The following is a 9,140-nucleotide window of genomic DNA, read 5'->3' as shown; positions in this document are numbered from 1 at the left end:
GTAAAACTAACAGACCCAGAGATTAATCAAGACGGCTGCCCCCATCAAGAGGACCATGGTGTGCCTGGGGGAAAGGGACAGCAGAATGGTCTGAGATGGTCTAGCACTTGATCATGTGGGAATTTCTGAGACTGGGGAGCCTGATGATGGGTAGTGGGGCTCATGGTGGATAGAGGAAGCCAGAGCCCATTCCCGGGCTAACCATAGCCCCTCCCTGTCCTCTGGGCCAAAATGGGTAATACATTGGGCCTGGCACTGATGGGGACTTTGCCTGCTGTAGCCCCTGCCAAGAGGAACCTCTATTCCACCCTGGAAGTTTTGATGTGCTGCACCAGCTATGCAAAGACGTATTCCCAGCACAGATAGAGGGAGTGAAGCTCGTTGTCAACAAGGTTCTGAGCAGCCATCTCCAGGTGGCTCACACTGTGCACATGAGTGCCCTGGACTATCACCTCCATGCAGCCCATGCAGGGGTTTGGCAGCTCAGCCCCACAGAGGTGTTCCCCACTGTGGTAGGGGATATGGACAGCAGTGAAAGTCTCAATGCCCAGGTCCTACTTCTGTTGGCAGAGTGGCTCTGAGCTAAGACTGCCTTCCAGACACAACAGGTCAAGTTCCTGAGATGGCAGTTTGACGGCAAGTATCGGAGGAGATGACTACACAGCCACTCTGACCCTAGGAAATCCTGACCTGATTGGGGGATCGGTGACCATGGTTGCTCACTTCCTGCAGAGCCTCACTCATCGACTGGTGCTGGGAGGAGTGCTGGTTCATCATGGGCAGCCAGGCGAGGAGGGGGCCCTTGACTCCAGCTGGGAAGTACTCGGCTGTACACTGGGTAGCTACATTGAATGTGGGATCTGGCAGGGCTCATCAAGCTATTACCATAGGGCAAATGAACAGGTCCAAGTTGGAGTGGAGTTTGAGGCAAACACAAGGCTACAAGACACAACCTTCTCCTTTGGTTACCACCTGACTCTGCCCCAGGCCAATATGGTAGTTAGAGGCTTGGTGGATAGTAACTGGTGTGTGGGTGCCATACTGGAGAAGAAGATGCCCATGCTGCCCATCACCCTCGCCCTTGGAGCCTTCCTTAATCACTGGCACTGTTGTAGGGACAAACGAGGCAAGGCACCGAAGATAGCAGGAAACAGTTTTATTTGGCTGTAGCCAGGTTCAGAGGGCACAGCTTTTGCTGTAATCAATCAATCCCCTGAACCCCGAGTTCAGGGAGTTTCAGAGTTTTATACCCAGTGTGTAAGGGGAGGGGCTCAGAAGTTCACAGTCTGCAGAAGTTCACATAAAAGCAGCTTTTCTTTCACTGTTCTGGGCAAGTTAACTCTTCAAGGACAACACCTGAGAAGGGGAGAGCTTCTTCTCCCCTTTCTTTCCTTCCCCTGCCAGCTGTTACCATGGAGCCCATTTGTAACTTATCTTAAAAATGTAGACATCTCTGTGAAGCCCCAGCTCAAGGCCAGAGACATTGTTTGCACATTTCTACAAAGTACTATACTGGATATATTTGTGAAAAACTAGTAAGGGGGTGTCCAGCACCTGGAGTGCTGGTATCTTCCTGGCCAGTGGCCAAGTAGAACAGGGCGACATGAAAATAGGAAGTTTATCTACATTGGACTTTTTTGCAGACTCTTTTGCTGACAGTCCTAAAATCAGCCATGGTAAAAAGGGCTTTTCTGTGGAGAAAGGGGGTGCCACTTCAGCACAACAGATTCCATGGTGGCTTCAGCATCACTGCTGTGGGCTGAGGTTTTCCCAGAGCCAGCCCCCACAGCTGGAACCTCTGAATCAAGTACCCTAGGGACAGAGACTAGGCTCCTCTCCAGAGCCCACCTCGCTGGGTGACTTCTAGGTCCCAGAAGCAGTGTGGGGGACAGGACCTTACCCTTCTCAAAACTGGCACTGCCACTGGGTCAGCTAATAAGTTTTGAGGCTCCCACTTCTGCCACCAGCCCCCATATCATGTCCCCCTTACTCTTGTCGCTCTGGACTAAGGGAGAAGGATTAAGCAATATGTCTAGTTGAACTCCCCTCTTCACTTCCATCTTTGTTTTCAAGCCCCTAGCTCCTTCCTCTCAAGAGCAGAAAAGTCTGCATGGGATTAGCTTCCTCGTTCTGTTTTCCCATCCCAAAGTCTCCCAAGGCTGAGAAAGTAGGGCTGAAGGGCTAAATTTGGGGGCATCAAAAAGTGGGACCTACCTATTCCCAGAAGTTTTACCTCTTAGCCTTGAGGCTTCTTCTTCTTCATCTTCTATGTATGCAAAGGACAACCTTATCCCCATGGTCACCCCTGAGTACCCCAATGATTGCATGAAGAGGCATTTATTGCTTTAGACTTTCATTACAATCACTGAGCTCCCTTTCTCCTGGTCCTAGCAATTTCCCCCTTTCCAGTCCAGTGTGTCCCAACTGGGCTGGAGAAGGAAGCCAGTCTGGGCCTCAGCTGCAGATCTCCTGGAGAAGTGGCATCATGGCAATAGTCCCTGTATGCGCTGGATTTGGTACCAGTATGCGTCGTTGATGCTCTAGAGTTCAATCAACAGGAAAAGCAACTTTGCCTATAGAAACCCATGAAGGAAGTAGTGGGGTTACCAGGGAAGAGGAAGAAAATAAGACAGCTAGAAGTCTTATCCTGAGGCCCTGACCCCCTGAATTGACCCTCAGTGAAGCTAAGTCTGAACTTTAGAAAAAATCATGCTCTGGTATGAAAATTTGTCAAATGTTCAAAAGTCCCCCAAAAGGGTGTCAATCTGATACTATCTTCTCTCATAATGCCCAGCTTTTCCTGAACTCTGAGGGCCAAGTGTTAAGGAAGCCCCAGACTTGGCCAGAACTTCAACTGTGTAGAGTCTGAGGATTTGGCCTTCTATAGCAAGTTCTAGAAGGTGGGTGTACAAAGTATCCTCTTTCTGGCAAATGAACTTATTGAGGAATGAGCAAGAGCAGAAGTGGCACAAAAGTTCATGAGAGCCCAGCTAGATCATGAACTTTTGAACCAGGGATACAAAACTGTGAATGACCATTACTTCAAGAGAAATGAAAAACAAGGAATTGGCCAAGTCAAGAGGTGAGAAAGGGCCAAGGAACAAGAGTGAGTGAGACCCTTCATGGTCTACTTTAGTCTGGAGAAGTTGGAGTACTAAGGTGATGGATGTCATTAATCTCAGGAATGCTCTTATAAGAACCTGTGAGCTAGTACTTTACATCTCTACTAAACAAACAACAACAACAAAAAATCTGGAAAAAAAAAATAAGAGACCCAGAATAGTCAAAGCAATCCTTAGTGAGGAAAAAAAAAAGCAGAAGGTATCACAATACCAGACTTTAAATTATAGTACAGAGATATAGTTTAAAAAAAGAAAAAAAAACCCAGCATGGTATTGGCACTAAAATAGGCATGAAGACTATGGACAAACCCACATAAATACAGTATCATAATAGAAAAGGGTGCCAAAAACATACTTTGGAGAAAAGATAGCCTTTTTAACAAATGCTGCTGGGAATACTGTAAATCCATATGTAACAGAGTGAAATTTAACCTCTATTTTCCACCCTGCACAGAACTCAACTCAAAGTTGATCAAGACCTAGGAATTAAACCAGAAACCCTGCACCTGCTAGAAGGAAATGTCAACTCAACACTCCAATATATCAGTTCAGGAACTGAATTCTTTAATAAGACTCCTAAAGTGCAAGAAATAAAATTAAAAATCAATAAATGGAATGGCATCAAATTAAAAAGCTTCTTCTCAGCAAAGGAAACAATTAATAACGTGAGAAGAGAGCCTACAGCTTGGGAGAAAAATCTTTGTCACTTGCTCCTCAGATAAGGTATTAATACCCAGTATATACAAAGAACTCAAAAAATTTAACATGAAAAAAACAAATAACCCAATCAATAAATGGGCAAAGAAACTAAAGAGACATTTCTCAAAATAAGAAGTATGAATAAAGGTCAACAAATATATTTTAAAAACTGCTCAACATCTCTAGCAATTAGAGAGACGCAAATTAAAACTACCCTGAGATTTTATCTCATTCTTCAGAATGGCAATTATCAAGAACACAAGTAAAAATAAATGTTGGCAAGGATATGGGAAAAAGGTACACTAATATATTGTTGGTGGGAATGCAAATTGGAGCAATCACTCTGGAAAGCAGAATGGAGATTCTTCAAAAAGCTAGGAATGAAACCACCATTTGACCCAGTTATCCCACTCATTGGTACATATCCAAATGATTTAAAATCAACATACACAGTGATGCAGCCACATCAACATTTACAGAAGCACACTTCACAATAGCTAAGCCACAAGCCAATATAGGTGCCTTTCAACAGATGAGTGGATAAAGAAAATGTGCTTTATATACACAATGGAGCCATAAAGAAGAATGATTTTATGGCATTTGCTAGTAAATGAAGGGAACTGGAAACTATTATTAAGTTAAATAAGCCAGTTCCCCAAAGTCAAAGGTCAAATGTTTTCTTTGATATGTGGAAGCTAATCCAAAATAAGGAGGGGGATGAAAAAAAAAGATACTAGAAGAAAGATCAGAGGAAACAAAGGGGAATGAAGGAAAGGGAGGAGAATGGGATAGGGAAAGACAGTGGAATGAATCTGACCTAATATTCCTGGGTACATATATGAATATACCACAGTGAATCTCACCATTATGTACATCCAGAAGACAGTATTTTTAAAAAAACCTATAAGTAAATAGCAGAAAGATCAGTAAAAAAGAGAGAAGGGAACAGGAGGTGGGAAGAAAGGAGGAAAAGGGGAATTACTGGGGACTGAATTAGAATAAAATATATTCCATGCTTTTATAATTATCTCAAAATGAATTCTATTGTCATGTATAACTAAAATAAGCCAATAAAAAATATTCATTTTTTATCTGAAAATCCAATTTTAACTGGGTGTCCTGTATTTTTTTATTTGGCAACTCCAGATGGGAAAAAAGTAGAGAAGACAACTAGAATACAGTCACAAGAGTTTGTGGTCATTGCAGAAGAAGAGATGGCAAAGATTCCACCCCTATTTTGGAAGTAGACTCTTGGAGATAGATTGTTGTGGTGGGTGAGTGAAAGAGTCTGAGGTCAAGGGCGACTGAGACTCTGTGGTGAGCCTTTGGCTAGATAGAGGTGCCAGGATAGCCAATGTCACAGAATGAGAATACAATTAGTTTTGACATTCCAGTCTGCTATTCTTCCCTTGTAGTCACACACTCATGTAGCTATATTTGCTACAGCAGTTACCTGTTTATTGATTGGTTTCAATATAATCTGCTATTAAAACTGAGACAGAAGGAACAAGTCTTCTGTACTGCCAACAACAAGAATAACAAAAAAATAGCATGCATATCTCTCAATTCAAGCTCTGCTTTGCCTAACATAGCATTGCATGTGACTACGAGAAATACTAAAAACATCTAGGATCAGTAGACAATGTAAATTAAATTAGTCCACAAGAGGGAGGAACTCTGTACCATGATCTGGCCTTCTAATGGGATGGACAACTCCCTTAACTCGATTTTCCTCCTCTTTCTCTTCTTCCCTCTTCCTTTCTTCCTTTTCAGTGCTAGGGATTGAACCAAGGGTCTCATTCATGCTAGGAAGGTGCTCTACCAATGAGCTTTACCCTCTGTCCCCCTTATCTTGTTGATTATGTAAAGTATAATTAATGTAATCTATCCTATCACATAGCTTTTGCAAATAAAGTGTGGATTACAAATATGAAAAATACTTCAGTAGCATTAAGGAACTGTTGTGAACTAGAGGTCTCCCCCCAAAATTCACATCCCCACTGTGATGCCCAATGTGATATTATGTGGAGAGAGGGAGTTGGAGAGGTAGTTAGGGTTAGACTAGGTTATGAGGTAGGGCTCTCTTGATGGAATTAGTGGCCTTATAAGAGGAGAAAGGAATCCCAATGTACAACATCTCCCACATTAACACACACAAGGGAAAGATTATGTGAATACTAAGAAGGTGACCATCTGCAAGTCAGGAGCACAGGCCTCACCAGCAACCAAATGGGTAAGAACCTTGATTTTGAACTTCTAGTTGAGAAGAACTATGAGAAAAATAACTGTAAGAAAACAAATTTTTCCTGTTTAAGTCACATTGTCTCAAGTCATTTTTTTACTAACACAAGCTGATTAATATTGATACTATCATTTTTACAACAATAATTAGGTGTAAACCAGCAAGAATTTTACACACATACACACAAAAAAATCTTGCTATTTTTGGTCTGCCAATGAACTTGCTGAATCTGTAAGCCAGGCAACCTCTGGAGCATGGTATTAAATCTTGGAGTAAATTACATTGTTTTATTCCCTTGCCACCTTCTTTTCTACCTCCCAAACATACACGTTAAGGGCAACCTTGAAAAAAAAAAGATGTCACAAAAGGTGTGAGTGTGTGAGAAAAGGGAAGGGAGCTTGGTTGCTAGGAAACCAGGGAACCAGTCTAGCTAAACAGTAGGTGCTTAGGAGCTGTGTGGATTGTGTGGATATGTGTATGTGAGCACCTGGGGCCTTTCTCTTATAACACTAACTAGAAAGCGGCCTCATCCAGCTCTTCCGTTGGAAACCTGGCTCTGACATCGGATATAACATGATGTTGATTAACGTGTAGACTAGTAAGGTTTTCCATTGCTAGAAAGAGAAAAACCCAACTCTAAAAAAAGAGAATTTGTTATATAACTGGAAAGTCCAGGGGTGGATATTGCTTTGGATCCAGTGACTTGAATGATGTCATTAGCTATTTTTTTTACCATATCTGTTTTTCTCTGTGGTTTCATTTTCAATTATTTTTTTTCCTGGCTGTAAATGGGTCTCTGCAGGTGGTTGGGATGGATAGTCTGGCTACAGAGGTCCAGGTTCCTATTGGCTCCAAGAACTATCCTCAAGCACAGGAAGAGCTCCTCTTTCTCAGGATCCAAATATAAAATCTCAGAGAAGAGATCTGATTATTCTCTGTGAGTCATAGGCTCTCCTATTGGACTGATTATTATGGCCAGAGTAACAGGGCACTCTGATTTGCAGCCCTATTCGAACTGCATGAAATAGGGAGCAGAAATTCTCCCAAGAAAAATGAAATATTTTAAAAAATGAGGAAGTGAAATAGACAGGTCAGAACAGTAGCTATCCACACCAGTACTTGAAAAAAACCATTTATACTGTTTGCCATGACTTTAATTCTATGGAAAGTTTTAATCAAAATGACATATGAAGAGTGCTCACTGAAGCATTGTTTTCCTTCTTCTTCTTCTTCTTCTTCTTCTTCTTCTTCTTCTTCTTCTTCTTCTTCTTCTTCTTCTTCTTCTTCTTTTTTTGGAACTGGGGGTTGAACCCAGAGCTTTGCGAATGCAAGGCAGACACTTTGCCACTGAGCTACATCCCAGCTCTGAAGCATTATTTTCAATAAGGAAACAAGAAACGACTCCAATGTACACCACAAAGATATAATAGATTATCTTATATTTATACAGTTTATTGCCAAAGAGCATTTAAAAAAGAGGTAGAGTTATATTGACTAACCCAAAAGGGTGGCCTTGATATATGTTAAGAGAAAAAAAACAAGTTGCAAAAAAAGTGTGTTTAAGATATAATTTTTTTGTAAAATTTTAATATTCAGAGAAATAACCTTGTAGGCATGTGCCCCAAATTCAGTTTGTTATTATAATCCTTTTTTGTGTGTGTTATAAACTCCTGAAAGTATGATATTTTACAATGAGCAAATGTTAATTTTGTATTTAAGAAACCAATAAAGATGCAATTTTTAAAAAAAATTCGTTATGGGCATTTAAAAAAATAGTCTTACTGATGTTAATCTATATATCATGAAATTCATTCTTTTAAAGTTTATAATTCCGTGGTTTTTAGTATATTCAAAAACTTGGGCAACCATGTCACTATGTAATTTCAGAACATTTTAATCAGCAATAAAAGAATCTCCACAGCCACATTAGTGGTTACTATATACTCTCTTCTGCCTGGTAAACACTAATTTACCCTCTGTTTCTATAGATGTGTTTATTTTTAATATTTAACAAATTAAATCATACAATATGTAAAATTTTTTCTGGTTTCTTTTACTTAGGATAATGTTTTGTAGGTTCGATCAGATAATTAGTATTTATAAGTATTTCATTTTTTTACTACAGAATACTATTCTATTTTATGGATAAACAGTACCATATTTTGTTTATTTCATTTGTGTATCTGTTGATGGACGTTTGGGTTCATTCCACTTTTTGACCATCATAAAGAACACTGTTCGGGCTGGGAATGTGGCTCAAGCTGTAGCGCACTCGCCTGGTATGTGCGGGGCACTGGGTTCGATCCTCAGCACCACATAAAAATAAAATAAAGATCTTGTGTCCACCGAAAACTAAAAAATAAATATTAAAAAATTCTCTCTCTCTCTCTCTCAAATAATAATAATAAAAAAGAACACTGTTAATCTAGGTATAGCAAATGTACATAGGCTGTTGTTTGGACTTAGGTTTTTAATTCTTTTGGGTATGTCCCTAAGAGTCAAATTGTTGTGTCATGTGGGAACTCTATGTTTAACCTTTTGAGAAATTGCCAAACTATTTTTCACAGCATCTATAGCATTTTATATTTGCACTAGTAATGTCTAAGGGTCCTTGTTGCTTCACATTCTTATCAACACTCATTACTATCTGACTATCTGTTGTCTTTATTTTAGCCATCCAAGTGGGGCTGAAGTGACAATTCATTGTGGGTGTTCTTTTCTTTTTTAGTCAACATGTATTTTATTATACATCTTAGATTTATACATTTCATATATGCTTTTAAAGCTTCAATTAACAGTTGAATACAAAATTTTTAAAAAATATACATATATGCAGCTGTGGTTCTCAGGCACAGAATTTAGGCGATTGGAGCAAGTCTTTTCCTGGCATATAGTAGACATTATGAGCCATAATAGTGGAAAATTTCCTTCTGACCTAGATGCCTTCTTCATTGAATTTTATTAGAGCAAACAGCTTTAAGACATATGATATTGCTAAATGGAAACAATGAGATTGAAAATATGTTTAATCTGTATTTTCTTAATGTCTTTAAGACCTTAATGATTACTTTCCTCCT

General features: G+C 40.0%; 1 pseudogene; it reads left to right on the top strand.

The window, feature by feature from the left end:
* Nucleotides 1-231: 231 nt before the first annotated feature.
* Nucleotides 232-1,763, top strand: LOC101964225 (mitochondrial import receptor subunit TOM40B-like; annotated as a pseudogene).
* The last annotated feature ends 7,377 nt before the right edge of the window (nt 1,764-9,140 follow it).

This window comes from Ictidomys tridecemlineatus, chromosome 2 (genome assembly GCF_052094955.1).
Source record: "Ictidomys tridecemlineatus isolate mIctTri1 chromosome 2, mIctTri1.hap1, whole genome shotgun sequence".
Taxonomy (NCBI): domain Eukaryota; kingdom Metazoa; phylum Chordata; class Mammalia; order Rodentia; family Sciuridae; genus Ictidomys; species Ictidomys tridecemlineatus.
This window is presented reverse-complemented; position numbering and strand designations above follow the sequence as displayed.